Source organism: Gouania willdenowi, chromosome 1 (genome assembly GCF_900634775.1).
Source record: "Gouania willdenowi chromosome 1, fGouWil2.1, whole genome shotgun sequence".
Taxonomy (NCBI): domain Eukaryota; kingdom Metazoa; phylum Chordata; class Actinopteri; order Blenniiformes; family Gobiesocidae; genus Gouania; species Gouania willdenowi.
In genome coordinates, this window is record NC_041044.1 from 22,745,933 (window position 1) to 22,766,481 (window position 20,549).

At 36.8% G+C, this 20,549-nt stretch overlaps 1 protein-coding gene across 1 annotated transcript in view; it reads right to left on the reverse strand.

Moving 5' to 3' along the window:
- Positions 1 to 14,455, reverse strand: part of tet2 (tet methylcytosine dioxygenase 2) — a 28,880-nt gene extending 14,425 nt beyond the window's left edge. The window contains exon 1 of the mRNA XM_028444967.1: positions 14,005 to 14,455. The gene's annotated coding sequence lies outside the window, so the exon portion shown is untranslated. The remainder of the gene's footprint in view (positions 1 to 14,004) is intronic.
- Between the last annotated feature and the right edge of the window lie 6,094 nt (positions 14,456 to 20,549).

Below are 20,549 nucleotides of genomic sequence, written 5' to 3' on the forward strand. Positions count from 1 at the left end.
TCCTTATGAGCAATAATAATATAACTCACTGTTACCCCAATGATATAACTAAGTGCTAAATCACAGAGAGGGAGTGGTATAGCCATGACCACAATACTGCTTCTTAACCTCCTGACCAGGGTTGGGGTCAAGTACATTTTTCAGTTTTTAATTACCCATGTTACAGTTAAATTGTATTTGGAAATTGAAAAATGGAGTAAGGCTAAAATACGATAGGGGAACCATACAACTCAGACTCAGACTCAGATAGCAAAATAATAATTTTGCCATCAAAAGTCCGGTCTCAGTGTTGTATTTGTTGTTTTATAGATGGAAACCAATGTTGAGGTTTCACTAAAGCAAAAAAAAAAACCTATATTCAACTGCTGATTATGAAAGAATAAAACAAGTTAGAAACAAAAAAACAAAAACAAAAACAAAAATCTGATTAAAGTAGTCTATTCTTTCAGAATCTGGTTTCAGATTTTACATGGTCACAGTACAAAATATTATGTGGATCTGTAAAAATCAGTCAAAATGCTATAAAATGGGTGGCAGTGAGGGGGGTAGCTGTTCTGAAAATGGCTGGCAGCCAATGAGTTAATGCAGCACTAATGACACATATGTCATCTCATAGGGGCAATGTCAAGGATGTGCAGTTGACCTTTTTTGGAGCCAAAATGTCAAGGTCAAGGTTGCATCAACAAAGTGAGACCTCAACGCTCTCAGGATGATGAAACTCAGCCAAAACAAAACAAAGTTTCCCTATAACTTGGCCGCAAATTGAGATACAGTGCACAGACTGTTAACATTGAACAGCATTTCCTTTCAAAGTGTGACCTTGACCTTTGCTCAAGGTCATTTAAGGTCAAGGTTAGTCTTTGGCTTTTCCTGCATTATTACTTTCAATTGAATTAGTAAAAAGAACAAACTTGCCAACAAATCCAGATACAGGTTGTCATTTTTGCCATTTTTTTTAATTTTCAATTGCCAAATACATATTCACCTTGCGACTACAGGTCTTGCCTAGTTACAATTATTTTTGTATCTTCAGAAAGTCAATTACAATTACTTTCTCAATTACTAAAGATCAATTACAAACAATCACATTACTGAGCCTGAAACAAATCACCTGATAAAAGTTAACCTTCCTCTTGTCTCTGCTTTCTGTTAGCATCTCTTATGATAACGGGTCCTAAATCGGCTGTAAAATACAATAAAATCAAATATCTATCATCTAATTTCTTTCTTATGTATTGGTTTCTCGTTAGGCAACAAGAATATAGACTTTAATATTTTTGATGTGGGCGTCTGAGCCTTTTATTTGTCAGTATAATCCTCAATTTCAATGTATTTTAAATGGTAAAATGTGGGAAAGCTTGTTATGAAACATATTTTAATAATACATATGTGTAGAACTGTACATAGAACTATAACATGGTTCCTTAGTTTTGCGTTAAAGGGGACATATTATGAAGAATCCACTGTTGCAGTTTTTTTAATCACTTATGAGGTAAATGTGAAATAAAACCATCCAGTTGTTTTTTTGTGGTCTGTGTAAGTCTCACATCACAGAGAAAATTGCTCCGTTTCAAATTTTCGACATTTGTGACGTCACAATTGAAATTGGGAAAGAAAATACACTCCCTTCCGCTGGTAACTCCACCCATGGACTCCACCCCCAACCTGATGAAAACTTTTGCGAAAGTCCACCATTGTTTTTCTCGCTAGCGATGCAGTAATGGCTACCGGTAAAACTAAATACAGAACTTTCCTGCTGCAGGTGCCGCGCCTCCACAGTGAACGTACACTGTAGTGTATGCACTATTTGTTCATGCGGAGGTGTACTTAGCTCTTGTGGTTCGACGCATTGGCGAACCTGTTATATCGCCTCGTATCGCTGATCTGACGTGTTTGTGACACAATGCGATGCAGCGGTTGGAGAAAACAAATGATTTTCACATTAAATGCACTATTCATGTAGTTAGAAGAGCAATGGAGGAGGAGAAAGTTGACTTAGCAGCTTAACACTCCGGTGAGAGTTTGAATGACTGCTGCTGCTGTGAGATCCTAAGCGCTGAGACAGACTGTTTTACTGTATTGTGCAGTTTTTTTTGGCTAAAAACAGTGTGTGAATAGCAAAAATAAAATCGCTTTGGTGATCACTGATCACCCCGTAAAAGAGCTAGACATGAAGTGAGTCAGCGTCTATAGACACGCCCACTCATGAATATGCATAAATAGGCCCCAAACGGTCCGATTTGAGAACTGCTTAGAGATTGACTTTATAGAGGCTAAAACTCTGGAAAACAGGCGAGTTTGGGAAAATAAACCTCAAATACGATGTTTTGGGGTTCTTAGAAAAAATGGAGGTGAAAAACAGATTTTTTATATTACAACTATAATTACGCCATAATTATAATGAATTATTAATTGCCCGATTGCAATTATAATTGACCCCAACCCTGCTCCTGACCTTGACTGCTAAACACACCATTATACCATGAAATAATAACTATTATTTCATTTCAAATAAAAATGTTTAGTTATATTTATCCACTAATACTATGATGTCAAGCCCATCGCTAGAACAATACCATAATGCTAAAACAATTACAAACCTAAAAACTCCCCCTGATTCACATCTCTTTAGTCTTAAAATTGACTTTTAATTAATTGTTTTCCTCAAAAACAAAAAAAAGATGGCTGTTTTTATGGTAACGTTTTTAAAGCCAGACTGTTCTCTTGTGATGCGTGATAAATAAACAATGTCATTAAATGCCTCTCTTTGTCAGTAGGATGCTCAGAAAAGTAATGTGGCATTTTGAAAATTGTGACATTTGCCTAAAGACTGCAATTCAGTCCTTTTTCTGCAAAATGATGATTCTCATTACTTTTTGTTTGCAATTTAAGTCTGACTGCGTAGTGCCTTGGTTTGTACTAAAGAATTTAAATACAGAAAAGCTTAAAACATTCATTAAAATACGACATGTCCCTTTCAAGGCATTAATCACAAATTATTTTTTTCCAACAATAATATTCAAGTCAAATTTGTGGACATTTATTTTGTTGATATGGAAGTATATTTAATGTTAATAATTATACATGCATTTGAGTGAATTATATTATTGTTGTGTGTGCTAGACTTGATTAAGGTGGCTCAAAATGCACACAGCTGAGGTCCAAAGGAAACCTTATCTCGAGTGACCCTTGACTTGTGTAACTGGGCCTAGTGACTCAAGCTCTCTAAATCTATCTTGTAAAAATAGAATCAAAGTGGTGTGCAACACACCCAGTGACCCGAAACAAGGTTTTCAGGGCTCAATCAGCCAGCTGACTGGGTAAACAAGAAAAGGAAGGAATTAAAACTTTTGGTAATTTGATTAAAAAATGATTGAATTCCAAACTTTTCACCATAAACATTTTGGTCTTCTAATTAAAGTTAATTTGTTTCTCTGTCATGAATAGGCAGAATTAGCACTCAGGACAACAGGGTGTTAAGTAAACAAATTAGATATTATCATAATTATTATAATTACCCCTGCCAAGTTAATAATTTAACTCGTGTTTATATATTTGTTTGTTTGACTGTTAGCAGAATTACGTCAAAAGTATTTAATGGAGTTTGACAGCATTTTAAACAAAAAGATAGACCTTAAGCCATGGAAGAATCCATTACATTTTGGAGGAGATCCAAATTAATATATTGATTGTGGATCAGTTTGAATATTGGAAAATTCTCTCTCTCTCATTATTGGCGAAATTTCAAAAATTCTTATATCAGTTTGCAATTATTGTGAAATTTCATGTCGGGTTGGTTCCTCAATTATACCCCACAGATGTTTTTTTGGGGAAAAAAGGGGTGCCCATTCATTTTGACCAACTGTATTTGGCACTGGCAGAGGTTTGCTCTGTGTGCTCTTGTTTCTTTGTGCATTTGAATTGTGAAAGTTTAAAAAGTCTGAGTTACAGGTACATTAGTGGATTTGTTAGAGGTATGGTTGAGAGATGGCAAATGTAGTGTCCTTCCATGAGTGTAGCCTACTGTACTTTGTGCAGTGTTGTACTAACAGCAAGTGTTAATGGTCAAATGCTCAACAGCCTTCTAAACAGATGTTCATTCATATTCTCCAATCACTGTGCTCCTTTGTAAGGCACCTCACACTTGTGATTTGTGTCACATGGTATACTGGTGTCATGTGCATATGCAACCCATGTGTTGTTGTTGGTCCCTCTTGTTTTATTTTATGATATGATCGTATGGCACTTGCTGTCTGTAAAATGTACAGACTGCCATAAGTGTTTGGTGCTTCCAGTTCCTGTTTCTTCAAAGTATATTACACGTTCCCTCTTACATACCAAAACCAACCCTACCTTTGGTATGTGCTCTTTGTTCATTTGTTTGTTTGTATTTCCTGATTGTTAACTTGGCAGTCAGGAAATGATGTGGCCCCAGCAGCCTTTTAAACGTCATTGCAAATGGTTTAGTTAAAATAAATGATGGATTCTACACTTGCAACACGAGTGCTTAGCTAATCTGCTAGTTGTTCTAGCAGGTACAAACATCAAGGGGATATAACTCTAATTTATTTCCTGGAGGGGAATAAAGGTTATAAATCTGAAGAGTTTCCTGAATATATATCCTTCAGTCTGTGAAGGATCATCCTGAGGCTTGAGGCAAGACTGTCTTTCTTTTTTTCCTCTTTTTTTTTTTACTTTACTAAAGTTTCTGTTTTTCATTAGATATAGATCTTTGTATAAGTTACTGCAGAGATGCAGACATGAGGGTTGCAACCAGAAATGCAGAGGCTCAGTGTAGAAGTGACATGTTGGTCTTTTTAATGACAATTAGCTTACAGGGTTTGCATGTGTGCTGGAATGCATGACATTTCAATCAGTTTTTTGTCTTTTTTATCAGGCAGTGCAGCTTCAGTACTTAAACTAGAGCGAGAGAAGGATCCCCCCTCAACAGTGATGGTACCCAGATGAATGCACACAAATGTTTGACTTTAAATCTTTTTTTGTGTTAATTGTTGAATTACATGTGTACTCAAAAGTCTGTTTGTAATTTTGCCCATAGCAACCAGCCCTGCCCTCCCCCTGATATTTGAGAAAGTATAACGTATGTTGTCCTTCACGTCTAATGCAAGGCAGATGTGGTTAACTTCTGAGGATTCCTGTTGGAGCCTTTGGACAGCCACAGCTTTTATTTTAACAGCTTTACCTGCAAACTCCAGAGAGTTTGTAACTGCTCCATGATATTTGATTACTTTTTAGGTAACGACTTTTCACCAAAAATTGCTTAAATTTAGTAAATTTGGGAGCCCAATGTGTAGGAATCTATGAAAGACAATATTTTTCATTAGATATCACTTAATTGATTCACAATCTTTTCTGGAAGAAAACAAAAACAAAAACAAAAAAAAAACTAAAACAAAACAAAGCTTTGCATTAAAAAAACACATACTTTTCTTCTTGTATAAAACTCTCTTTATATTTTACTCAATTATGTGACAGTTGTAGCCACAGCTAACAACTTTTTGGAAGACAAGGTTTTCTAAGTAGGAGACTATCTGTACTGGTCTATGAAAAATATTTAAAGGTCCAGTATTATGTTATTTTTCACCCATCTCCATTTGTTCTAAGAACTCCAACAACATAGTATTTGAGGTTTATTTTCCCAAACTCGCCTGTTCTATGGAGTTTTAGCCCTCTGAAAAGTGACTTCCTGAGCAATTCTAAAAATGGGATGATTTGCTGCCTACTTATGCATATTCATGAGTAGGCTTGTCTGTAGATGCTATCCACACACTCTTGTTATTGTTTTCAGCCAAAAAACTGTACATTACAGTAAAACACATGGCTATTTAAGCGACTTTTGTGATTGTGAGTCAGAAAAAGTGTTTTATGAAGTGTGTGCGTGCTGTGCACCAGCATTATACACTTCAAACGCTTACTGGAGCTGCTAAGTCGCTCTTGTCATCATTTCGTCTAGTGATTACAGGAATAGTCCATTCAAGGTGATAGTCTGCTGGACACACCAAACTTCAACTCAGGGATGAACGCCCCCCCCTCTCGGATGTCATTGCGGTAACGCCATCAGCGGTTTAAAAGTAGAATGCCCATTTACATTGCGTATTATGGTATAGTCGTCTAAAACCATTCATTTCTCATAATTACACAAAACACACCCAATACATACAGTACTGTGTAGGGTTATTCTACCAACTACTCACAAATGCTACAGAGGTAACTGGTAGGCTATTGAACAAGAATGTGGTGGAGTTTGCTGAAAACAATTTGATTTTTAGTGAATTTTTGTCTTCTGACGACTTTACCACAATACGCGATGTAAACGAGCATTCTAGTTTTAAACCGCTAATGGCGTTACCGCAGTCTTGTGTCTCCTATCACCGCTCAGAGGAGGTCGGCCTACGTAAATGGGTCCGTCGGTGACGTCACGACAGGCGCCAAATCTGAACAGCCTGTAGAAGCGCGTTTTACCAGTGGGTGGGCTGCAGAGACCATCCAGGTTTCCTTATTCTGGGAGTTGGCAGGCTCGGGGAGGACCAGTTTATAGATGTAGAGACCAGAAAAAACATGTCTTTCATGACATGGGACCTTTAAAGGGATGGGCAAGGTTTGAATTGACCGTTTTATACCAAAAACAGGTAAAGGTTTTTGTTTGACGAAATTAAACTCCAACTGTAAGATAATTTTGCATCATATTTTACATACAATTTTTAAGAAAGTTTATTTTGTCACATATTTAAGTGAGGCTAAGTTATAACACATTAAAATATGAAGAAAAGACAGTTCATAGTCAATAATATGAATGTTTTGTTTGAAGACTTTAGTCGAGACAAGGTGATACATAAGGTTGATCTCATGCTGTAGGATTATTTCTTGTAACAAAATGACTTCACCCTCAAAGTTAAAATACAGTTACATTGAGCATGCAATATGTGATGTTAAAGTAAGAAAAAAGTCAAACAAAAACAAAACACATCATTAAAGTCAAATTGGCTTCCGATCTGGTCTTCTGGTTATGTGTGACCCTTGAACTCTTTCCTGCTGCAGACCTGCTGTATGTGCATAACTGCAAGAGTGAATTTAGCTGAATATAGGTTGAAAAGGTAAAGTCACCTTGCACATAAAACTTTTTAGAACTTCAAAGTTTTTAAGGTGTCCTTGACTTTATTTGGTCATTTTGTGCATCTGATTTTTATGCACAGACTATATAATTGGGCATTGCAACTCTGTTCCCATTAAATACATCAGTAGTAATTTTTTTTTCTTCTCCTCATGGTTAGAGGTGAATGACAAATTGATTCCACCTGTGTTTTTGCCAAGTATCCACCTACAACAGAAGCTGATCAGTTCTTGAAACCAAATGTGGTCCTCCGGCCAAAAAAAATGCTCCCTCCCACCTATGTCAAAGGTCAAAGGGTAGGTCAAAGGTTTCTACTGGACTTTGTAAATCTTGAAATGGTTATTTTTCTTCATGTTTAATGGTCTTAGTGAAAGATTAAAAGGTTTATTTTGGAGAATGTGAAATGGGGATTAGAACTGTAAATTTAAAAAGTGCCACGAGCCTGGTTAGGTTATTTTTACATAGCAGTGATGGCGGTAGATGGTTTATGTTTGAACTACTGATTATTTACAACAATACTGAGATAACCAAAGCTTGTGCAGGAAGAGAATAGCCGCAAAGTTGAAGGATGACAATGTTCAAGGTCTTAAAGACAAAACTGCTCCAAGTACTCATTCTACTTTTCAGAATATACTCCTCTGCTGGAGGCTATAGTTGTGATATAACCTGTTTTGCTGGAAAAACCATATACTATCACAGCAAGCATGATGTACCATAAGTCTGTTCAATTATTCAGTGATGTTCTTAAACTTAGAGGTCAGGGTTAGTGTTATTTTCATGATTATGTAACTCACAATCCTTTCAACCAAAGACAAACCAAAAAAGGCATTAGGAGAAAGATTCACTTCTTCATTCATTTATTAACCCTAACCCTTCTCTACCAGAAATGTTCGAGTGGTAAAGAATGTGAGCATGATCCTTAGAAAAAGTCAATCCTGCTAGTAGACATAAGTTGAACATTAAACCGTGACTTCCTTCATAAACCTGTTGATCTCACAGACTTCCTGTCCAACCAGAATAACTTGAAAACAAACCCTGCCTAGCATGAGAACAGAGTTTACTCAAATAGTCTAAACCTTTTTTTTTTTTGTTCACTGAAGCTGCATCACATGGAGACTCTAATTAAGAAACAGGCTTCTGAACGCACGGACCCCCTGACCTGTTGCCCACTCACACAGTGTTACTTATTTGTTTCCAAGCTCTGTTCGCCTGCTTTTCTCTGCACGCCTTTGTCTATGCACCAGTCAATGTATCTGACTAAGTTGATGAACTGCGCGCACAGGAAAGTTAATTTATTTCCTAGCGCATGGTTGTCATGGTGACTGTCGTACAAAGACTTTAGAGTCCATCTGGTCCAAACATTGCCTCACTACAGCTAAAAACAACATCCAGCTTCCAGCCTATAATAAACTGATTTAAATGTTGCATTTTCATATGACAATTTCAATTTGAAATGTGAATTTTAAAATAACTCCCATCCGATTTAAGATGTAAAACTTGTTCTGATTTCCATATGCCTTTACAGTAATTCAGCTTTTTCATATTAAGTATTTCCTGACTGTTTGTATTACCCAAATCATGAACATCTGCTTTTTTTTATTAGCACAATAATGATCTGAACAATCAACTGCAAAGAAAAATTGACACAGGAGGAAAAGCATAAGAAAATAAATTTAATAGACTCAATTCTACTTCCGACCTTTGTTTGGTCATTGTTCAGTAGACCCTTTCGCAATTGGACAAGGGGGGTGGTGACGTCAGGGGTCATGAGGTAGTTTGTGATAAACACAAGCTTGGAGGGCTTCTTGCTAGACTTGTTTGGAGAGCACACTTAACATAGTCAGTAAGTTAAAGCAATATAATTATTTTTTACTTTGTTTGCTGTTCCCTGAAGGCTGAATTTATTGATTTTCTATAAAAATGGCATTTAAAGGTGACACAAAGGAAAGAACATGTCACCATTGCTGCATCTCAGCAGCCTGAACTTGTTGCTAGCTCAGCATTGACATCACAAGCAGAACTGCAGGAGAAGGAAAACCAAGAACTCATGTAAACACCGGCCGGTGATTTTTGTGTACTCTTGACATGGCACTGTTACTGTACAAGTGTAATTCTACACATAAGAGCTTACAAGAGCTGCTTTATCATAGTGAGTGCTTGATTGAAACTGAAATTGTGTAACAACTAATAATGAAAAGTCCAGTTGAAATAATGTTATTTACAGTATGTCACTTAAATGTACAACCCAAAAATAAAGATGTGACGTTAAGAAAGATAAAAAACAGTCATTTCCTTATTGTTTTTAGTTCTCTACTTGAAGCACTTGGGAACAAAAGATGCCAAATGTAGCTCAAACACCTGTTTATAACTATTTACAATTTTCATAAATTTGTGTAGTGTCAAATGTGAGTGATCATTTCAACAATGCTGGGCCCAAATTTACTGAAGCAGTGCAGATAATAACTAAGCCATTTATTAACAGAGAACACTGAAAGCTACTGCTACAGCATTCTGCTTATTCAGTGTATAGATGAGATCAGAAACAAAAAAGAACAAACACACACATTTAGCTCCCATTAAACATTTGTAAAGTAACATTTGTCAGAGAAGCCCAAAGGTAAACCATGATTGTGTAAAGGATGATTTATAGGATTTTACTGATCAAAGCAAATGCATTTTAATTGTAAAATAAAACATATCCAACTGATTAATTCTGACTACATCTGAATAATAATATGTCTGGATACAACATTTTCTGTTCTGGTTACAAACTCTAGTCACCATAGCTGGTTACAATCATGAGCAGCCTGTACAGACTCAGCACATTCAGACTGTGTGGCTCTGTAAGTAGCACAGATTGTTCGTCTGTTGAGCAGTACGTTTGACCACACACTTCCAAATCTTAACAACGCTACTGAACTACTAAGTTTAACGTGACAAGTACAACAAAATTACTTTCTAGGTTCATCCTACCCCTGGTTGGCATCCAGTGACTATTAAGACCAGAGGAAATGGATTCACCCCTTTATTTCAGAAATAGCAGAAAAGCAATCTGAAGCAATTATTTGGATCATTGTAAACCCCTATTAGATCTTTGAAAGACTTGAGCGTAAAGTGTAGACATATTGCCAGCAATTTGGAAATACTTTTTAGAGAATAGAGTGTTTCTCTGTCGCTGGATAACCCTGTGCTCTGATGTCACTGATGATTCGGGCTATTCCAGTTATAAATCAGGAATAGATTTTAAATTTGGCAAAATTAGTTCTTAAAGTTCTTCATGTATGTGTAAAGATTGGAATTAAGCCAAAACAAACAAGCACTGAATTATTTTTCCTGTGTCAAAGCCAGAACATTGTAAAAATATTTTAAATAATATTTTGAGCAAGTAAGAGAGTATTCTGCTGTTCCGTCGAGGCTTGAGTCTGCACAGCAGTCATGTAGAAAGATAAAGAAAAGCATTTTACGCTCTCGTCATATTGTAAGAAAGGAGGTTGCTGTGATTCCGGCCTTTAACTATTTTCTTTGATTCTTGAATTACTGAACGGATAGGACTAAAAATAGCTTTTGAAAAGTGAAGGAAGAGCAGCCTTGCAAAAAGCGAGAAGAGATGCTATTAGCTTTGGAGCTCTTACGTAACATCTCACTTGCCTCTCTACGGAATGCCGGGATAATGTTTGTAAACAGAGCGGCCATGTGCGTGGGTACACGTGGAGGAAGCTTTTCAGTCGCTGCCCTCAATGTCTCACCCCGGAGGTAAGGTCTGACATCGATACATGCTTCCTGGATCGCCAACACTCCACGTGCTACTCAAACACACATCACTTTCGTTCTTTATGTTAGCTCGGTGATTAACATACATCTTCAAGAAAGAACACGGCAAGACGTCATATTCCAATTTCACCATGTATGGAGGATGGACCATACAGAAACATTGAATGTATGACTTATCAACACTTCTACCATCAGGACTGGCAAACTGCATCCTAGCCCATATTTTAGATTACTTAGTCATTGTAATTAACCAGTTAGTGTGTTTTACTGCACCAACAATTAATAAACAGCCACCAACTCTTTAGAATGCTCACTTTCTCTGTATGTAGTCCAGAGTTTGTGTTCAAAAGACTTTTTTTTATCAAGCCTGACAACAATTTGATCAGTGTAAGGCAAAAGATAGTTTTTCCACACAAACGTACACAAAAGTGACAGTCCTTTTGGCTGTGTGGTTCCATTTCTGAAGCCATTTATTCACTGTTTGCTCTTAATAGAAACAACCACATGGGTAGATAGAATAAAAATCAATGTTGCAAAAATCAATATAGGCCAACACTCACTCTCGCCATTTTGTCTTGGCAAAGCAGTTGGATTTAAACTAGCCAGCAGGTAGCACACATGTCTGATATGCTACTGGTTCTGTTCCTTGGCCTTTAAGGGGGAAAAATGATATGTGGGCTGGACAGAGTAGGGTCAGAGGTGAGGGCTAGGGCTTGGGTATTGTGAGTGGACAGCATTGTTGTGGAATGCTATGGCAACTGACATTCTTCTCAAAGGTGATATTGTCTTTGTTCTGGGAGCAACTTAAAGGGGACTTAAGGCCACGATGATAGAGGAACCCAACTGACTGCGTGGCTTTATCTGTAGGTGCGGAGAGATGAGAGAAGCTGTGTGCATGTGATTGAGCTGTATGGCCCTTCCCCCACTGAGTGTGTAGTCCTATTATTGCGTCTGTGCCTTTTCAACTGCTAATACAACAGCAGCCCTAGAGACACTCATGAAAACATTCATAGAAAGGCTGTCTTTTGGTTTTTAGCTTCATATTGTGGCTTTTTTTTTTTAATGTAGGTCAGGATTAGCATTTTTAAATCCTGTGTGTATGGCTAAATTAAGAATCAACAAAGTAACCAGTTACACTTTAACAGTTATTTATGATGCACTTTTGTTAGCATTAAAGGGCTACAATTTAGAATGCTCAACTGCACACTTTGGTGGATGCATTACAGACTAGCAAGGACATGGATCATCTGATCCCTTGCCTTCAAAACAAATATACCCAATACTACAATGAATGAGCTAATTTAAACTGGTGTTTATAATTTATAATGGAAATCAGTGCTTTCAAAATCAAAAACATACTGATGCCCTTCATTCAAGGTTTGGGTAAGGGCACCAGTTATAGTTAAGGTGATAACTCCCATTAAAATGCATCGCTTTGCAATCCCGACCAGGAAGCGCCACAGTATTGTGATGTCCAGAACCTGTCAAGCAGGACAGTTTTTTTTCTCAAAATATGAGAAAATGTAATTGCCCAAATGACAAATGAATCAACTCAATTTCATGGTATTGTCACAAACTTTGTGAGACTAAGCTGCTACAATAGGAATAGAATTCACCTTCCCCACATTTATTTGTTCTCATTTACAGCAACGCCTAACCAAGAACCCAACAGCGAAGTACATTACTGTAAAGACATTTAATTACTAACTTATAACCATGTCTACTGTGTACATTGTCCATTTAAAGGTCAGTCACTAGCCTTTTCAGTCTTTGGCTCTGCAGATGACATTAGGCCAAACATTTCAGCTACAGAATACACAAGCCCAATATACAAACCTTAAGTAGAGCTGATGTATTCTAACGACCTATTCACATGGTAATCACAGGCTTGCAGTGAATCAAGGAAAAAATAACAACCAATTAGATTTTTTGTCATTGACACAAGACCTAATGCGCTAAAATAAACAAAATTGTACATGAAATTACCATGTAAACCCACATTTTTAGAAATCAGAAATGTTTTAGAAGTATCTTTATTTATGCACTAATGTACTTTTCACACTCATTGCTGAGATGGAGCAATCTACTTGTCACCTCTCCTTGAAAAGACAACAAAAACTCTTGCGCAATCTGAATGACTGTTGGTAGTTACGTGGACTTTTTAAAAAAATACATATTTGTTGCAACACCCCATGTAGTTTAAGAATAACCTAAATCTGCTCCCGAATTGCCACTCTTGTTCCCTCAGCTAATGGTGCTGTAGGATTGGGTTTCATTTCCTTTGTAGTTTTCTGACCTTGTCTGCCTTTTAATATGCCTTGCCAACACCTTGACAACTGCTGCTTTTTTAGATTCATTTTCTCTGTTTGTCATTCAGAAGGCACAACAGTAAAAAGAGACTGACATAGACACACAAAGACAGAAACACTTTGAGCTCTGCTGTTGTGCAAAGGCTTTGCACTTTAATGTTGGATGTCCAGCATAGACTTTTGCTCCATACGTATAGTTCTACTGAAGCATACTGTACGATTAATACGAGCACTAATACATCAACAGGAACAGAAATGAGAAAGTTAAAGACTGTAATTAACCCATTAAGCATTTTATGCAAAACACAATAAATAAAAATATACCCTTTTTAAATACCTAATGATTTCACATAAATGGTGTAATATTTCTATGGACTGATAAATTGAAACATATATTCTACACTGAAAAGCACATTTAGCATGAGGCTTTAAAAAAAACCGGTTGGAGGGAGAGCATTGTGCAGGCATTTAAATCTTTCATGAAGAGAAACTCCTGAATGAGGCGTACACCATTTTCTGTGGTGCATTCAAAAGCACCACAAGTGATCGGTGAACACACGCGAAAACTCAGAAGCATTCTTTCTATTAGAGTTGACACAAAACAGAATGAAAATCGTCAGCCATGTTGAGTAGTTTTATCTAATATCCCCTCCTTGTTATGTTGGCTCTTGCTTTTTTACGGTGGTGGACATCTGGTCTACTTCATGAGAAAAGAAAATCCACAGAAATACAAAAAAAGGTTGAAGAGTAAAAGGGATGAGGAATGTGTCAACAGACCATGAAAATTCATACCTTTCTCTTGTGTCCCTCCACTTTGTAGAAATTCCAACAAACCGTCTAAAATCCTAAAGGGCAGCCATCTTGCCTTCTGTTCTTCTATGAAACAGACTATCCTCCACATCAATATTCATGGAAACCAGTCTGACGTCGGCTCTCATCATCAGGAGAAGCCCGGGTGTCGCTGTTTGTAAGCCCGAGAAGTAGACTCTTAGTGACTGTTATAAGAAGGCAGAGGCTTGCAGAGTTGACCGGATGCTGCTGTAGGTTCAGGAGGACGATCCTGCTTTTGGTGGCGAACCCAAATAATCACACAGTCACTTTCCTGAGGATTCCTTCCCACACAAAGAGTCAGATTTTCTTTCCCCCCTTTTTTCTTCTTCCCTCAGCCGCACACAATAGTGCACACTATGATGGCTGCCTTTAAGCACTGGAGTGGATTCTGTGTGCAGAACAGGACTCCACCCCCAGTGCACATTATGCTGAATATTGCATGGTCTCAACTGTCTGTCTGTGAGTAAAAGATGCCACCACCCCCTTCCTTTCCTCAGACAGGAAGCCTAGTGACTCAAGGTTTTTCCCTCCCTTTTAACTTGGTCTATCTGGCATTTTTCTTTTGGTGTCATTGCTCAAAGATGTTCCTTCTTAGAGTCAATGAGTACTTTTCTTGAGCGAGAAATACAGCAACTGTCACATGTGACCAGTGTGGAGTCCAGGGTTCGTTTTCAACGGCTGTGTCCTATTTTGGCACATCTTGAGTGGTTGGCTCATTTTTAGAGTTGGGTGTTAGACAACTCTACAGCCCGCTTACAGGGAGTAACTTTGCTTCATGTCTCTGCCAAGACCCTCCTCCTGTTGACATTAGCCACGTGGGCTTGAAAAAAGAGTTAGCAATGTGGGAGTGAAGAAAAAACCCCACGACTATTTTAAAGACATCTTGAGCATGACATGTTGCTAAAGTAACAGAGAATGAGGAAGTCCAAAATGCACGTATTTGTGCTGGAATATAGCTTTTATGGCTTATTTTTTGGCATCATGGATTCAAAGTTTATGAGAGCGCATTTTTAAACATTCATATTCCAACAAACTTTATTGATTTGACGTGTAAAAGAGGATACAAAAGTGAGAGAAATTACTACTAGATCTTATAATCTCTTCTTTTTGTCTTAAATTCCTATTAAACATACACCTAATAATTTATGTTAGATGAGTCAGTGCCACTCCTTTCATTTCAATATTTAATTCCTCCTTGGCTTCCACGTTGGTATTATCTGAAAACGATCTCCTTTTTTTTTTTTTTTTTACCTGCGTTGGAGGCTTAAAATCTGAACCCCACCTCTTTCCCAGTAGCCTCTGCCTCGCTGCAGTGACATTTGTTGACTCAATAGTTTCGGGCTCTGAGCAGAAAAGATTTCTTTTTACACAGAATGGGGGAGGGGAAGAGGCAGAGAGAGAAAAGGAGGAGTCACCTTAGACTGCGACATGGATCCGCACAGACAAAACACATTTTACTACCATGTATGTCTAAACACTGCCCCTTTGTAGAAGTATCTGTGTGTGTTCTCTTAAAAATAGCATCCACATTCAGTATAGATGTAAAAACATATTTGATGTGCACAGTTGGTTAAATTGAATTTGTATCTGTTAAGAAGTAGTGCAAGTTTGAATATTAATGTGTTAAATCCTAACAAAAGTCTTTGATCTAGTGATACAAATCAGCTATAAATAGACCAACTACAAGTGGCTTTCCTTTTGATTTGCTGCAATGTGCATAGCTTGAGCTAATAATGATTGAAGGACTTCTTATTTTTCATTTCATTCATAAAATATGTGAAGAAATTGTCAAAAGAAAAAGAACGCAAATTCACCTTTATCTCTGATGAACTGGGAACAACTCAGCAAAGCAAATATAATCTGGGTTCAAGTTTTTGCTGAAGTCAGTGAAAGGTAGGAAAGTCCAGCAGAAAACTTAAAAAAAAAAAAAAAATGATTTAAAACCTAAGAATTACATATTTTTTTCTCAACCACTCAAGGAATCCATTAAAAAATTCCGATGGAAAAAATCCTGCTCATGCTAATACCTAACCCTTAGCATTACCCTAAATATAAAGAAATGTTTTTTAAACATGAATCAATACGTGAAATGTATACAAGCCCGGAATTCTTTTAAATTTGTTTATCCTTCCACTATGAGATTGAAATTTGGTCTGTTATGATTTTGTCCTTTGATTGTCCTTCCCATTAACATGGGTGGAAACCCTGTTGACCAGAATAAATATAATTAATGGCACCATATTGATGAAGCAAAAATATCCACATTTACAGATTAGGAAATTGATGATTTTACTCTACTTTACCATTTAGTTCTGGATACACAAAGCAATAACATGGCGATTCCTACCTCAGTTTACCCATCGGATTCAATTGTCCAGAAAAGCTGCTTCTTTGGGCCCCAGTGTGAACACGCAACCATGTTCTCACAGGGGTTGCAAACAAACTTCTCTTTTTTGACACCTCTAATGCAGATCTGACTGATAGACTAACTTCTCTTCTTGTTTGTAGAACTTTGAGTGAAAACCATTCCATATCAACGTGTTACAATGTTCTGCTGCCATTCGCCCATTCATGCCGAGTCTTGCAATATCCTTATGTAAATCAGCCTCATTATCCAGAGGTGGAAGTAATGAATTACAAGTGCTTATGTTACTGTAATTGAGTTGCTTTTATGGGTACTTGTATTTTTTTCAGTACATTTCTAAATCAGTAATTTCACTTGTACTTAAGTACATTTTTGAACGAAGTATTTCCTTACATTCCTAGACCCAACCATTACTGAGTAAATTATAGTTTTTTGTTTTAAAATGATTAACAAACATTGTGAAACTATATGAAATGAAATGACCAGACAACAATCAAATGGATCACATCATAGTTGATCTATCGGATTAAACGTAATACACCCCGCAAAAACAGCAATAAATGGAGGTTATTTCTTTTTTTTTTTTTTTTTTTTTTAATTTTGAATTCAAATCGTTGGTGTTATTTTATTTTATTTGTTTAAAAGAATTTTACATTTTGATAAACCTTTTATACAGATGCCTTTGTGAGAAATAAATGAAGTTCAAATTGTGCAAGATTTGGTCTCTTCCTTATTAAGTTTATACATGACATGTTTACTGTATGCAAGGGACCCGTGGCAAGAGTTATTACCAACAATAAAAGTGGGGGTGAAAGTAACTAGTAACTTTTACTTTGAGTACTATTTAACTGAGCTACTTTTTACTTGTACTCAAGTATTTTATGTATGACTTTCATTCAAGTAACAGCACTTCTACTTGAGTAGAATATATCAGTACTCTTTACACCACTGCTATTATCTTATGTTAAAGTTATTATAAGACAAATTATGTGATAAATATAACCATAATATTGAAGGTTTAATGCCCACTGATTAAGAAGGATTTTGTGGGCAAAAAAAATCATTTTGTGCTTTTAAAAACATCCATATCATTTGTCTTAACTTTTCAGTAACAAACCTTAAATTGCATCCAATTTGTACACTTTTCCTACAAAATAATTGTCGTAAATTCTAAAATCGACTCATTCCATGTTGTCAAGAGCTGAGCAGGAAAACCACCTGCTGAGTGAACTCCCGCTGAAAGCTACTGTAACTCATAAATCAGAGATAATCAGTCTTTGTCACATTTCAAAGGAACGGAGGTGTGTGCCATCACCTCATCTGTAAACAGAGAGGTGTGGCCTCATGCTGACCCTGGGTCATCAGAATGTAGGCACACTTGTCACTTGACTGATTCGACACCTACGGATGCTGATGTGCATTAGTCGGCAGTTTAAACAGTGACCTGATGCTCATGTTGATTTAGCTTTAGCACAGATTACTGGGCAAAAAACTTTGCACTCTGATCATTTATCTGCGTATCAATCGAAGTTTATCTATGGCAACATTTTATAGTAGTTTTTTCATTAAAAAAAAATGTAATGTCATAAAAACAGTTGTTTCTATCTTGCTTCTACATTTAAAGTCATTTCTTTTAACTCAAATTTTGACAAATATAAACAACCCAGAGAAAACTAAAGCATGTATGTTATTGAGACTTAGACATTACAAAGTGAGAATAATCAAATTTACTATAAATAAAAAGCAAATGAAGTATTTCATCTAGAGTTCAACACTGTTTTCAAGTAGTTAAAATATGTAGTGATCACCTCACTTACTTATTAGTAGTTTTTTTTTTCTTTTTTAAAAAAGTTATAAAGTAATACAAGTAGTTTTTTCTATCTTACTTCTACATTTAAAGTCATTTCTTTTAAATCAAATTTTGACAAATATAAACAACCCAGAGAAAACTAAAGCATGTATGTTATTGAGACTCAGACATTACAAATGTATTTATAGTAAATAAGACAGTAATCTTATTTACTATAAATAAAAAGCAACCCAAGTATTTCATCTAGAGGTCAACAATGTTTTCGAGTAGTTACAATATGTGGTGATCACCTCACTTACTGGACTGTTTTCTATTTGGTGTGAATCATTTAGTCCTAATAAGGTGGAGACACAAATTACTGAAGACAGATTTGTGATGCAAGCGTTGATTTACAGCTTTCCTTACATTGGCCCCACAGTGGGGGGAGAGAGTGGTCTCTCATGGAGCTGAGAAAAGCAACACTTTTCACAATCACCAGCGGTGTTACACACACATCTCACCTGGGGCAATCTAAACACACAAGTCTTTATCTGGGGTAATAACTACACGCTCTGCTTGGTCCAATACACAAAACCACTGACCCCAGGATTCTGCCCTAACAGTATGTCACCCACCGGTGCTCCTCCTCCTGCAGTTATCTTGAAAGACAAGGGAGAGTCGTTAGTAAGGTCCTCACATAGCTTAATTGTTTAAGCCCCTCTGGGGGTTTTTATTCCCCATGATGCTGAGGATTGGGGGTTGAGGGAAAGTAATGGCGTATCAACTTTAGTTTTTATCGTAACAAGTCCACAAATTGACAAAATCTTTTGCACATTTTTAATGCTGTCTTGCACATTTGAAAGCGAAACATTTTGTTATGATTTGCCATATTTTTTTTTGTCTAACTTGGGTGAGAGAACTTTCTAACCATTGACTGAAGTGGTTCCCACGGCTCAGCAGGGTTGTCCATGGCCTAATGCTGTTCCCGCAGAGGTTTAAGAAGGGATTCCCACATTCAAACTACAGGAGATTAACCTCTGAAATTACAGCTCAGTGTAGTAAGAATGGAAAAGACCTTTATAGCATCTATGTAATGTCACCTATTCAGCAAATTCAACACAATCCTGGGTATTGCTTTTTTTATTTATTTTTTAGCAGCAGCAGCTTTGATTAACCTGGGAAAAAATACTTAAACTATGTCTCAACATGCCTGAAAATCTTCTTTTCTGAAATATATACTCTCTTGAGACTAGTCTATAGCAACTGCATTCATCTCAGTATAGTAAGATTATTGTTAACTCTGAACAAAATATTTAGTTTTCTACCTGTTCAGCTCTTCAAACATTCCTTTTGAAATAGTTCACTAATTGTCACCAACGACAGAATGCACAATTGGTTCCTTGGAAGCCACACCGCCCCCTGCTGGTGAGGTGTGGTATTCTAAATTACAATTAAATGTGAATGGAGTCAGTGTTTCATTGCTGCAAACAGTGTTTTTAAGTTTTGTTTGAGCCTTAACCTTATTTGTATATACTCAGAAGTCATAAAAGGATGACCTGTATAAATATTTTTTTTAAAATAGAAAGTATACATGTCAATTCCCAAATTAAACTAATCTAGAAATATTAATCAACTATTCCCAGCACACCAAAAAATGTCAGACTGAAATGTTACAAAATATGTCTTAAACTTTTGGCTTCACCTAAATAACTTCTGTTGTGCATTTCAAGTATTCTGGCGTATTATTGGACATTCAGGTATTAATAAACCCCTTACAATCACGTTTAAGTTCTTGACACCTCCATCATTCAGTCTGTTCTATGCACCTCCATCACTGTCTGGTTTGGATCTACAACCAAACTAGACCGACACAGACTACAAAGGATAATCAGGACTGCAGAAAAGATCATTGGTGTTGATCTGCCCTCCATCCAAGACTTATACCTGTCCAGGGTCAGGAAATGGGCAGGTAGCATCACTGCAGACCCCTCACACCCTGCACACAATCTGTTTAAACTCCTCCCCTCCGGCAGACGCTACAGATCACTGTACGCCAAAACTACCCGCCATAAAAACAGTTTCTTCCCCCAGGCTGTCACTCTGATCAACACTAAACAGTCAAAGAGTGTCAGACCTGGTTCTGTGAAATAACCATGGAACTAAACATAACAACCCTGGAACAACCTGTCACTGCGAAATGTTCATGGACATAATTTTTTCATTTAAATGTTCACCTATTTGCACTACTGCACTATTTCATTATTATTATTATTATTATTATTTTATTTTTTTTAAAGGATTTTTTTGGCTCTAGTGGCCTTTATATGACAGTTGCTAGACAGGAAAGGGGGT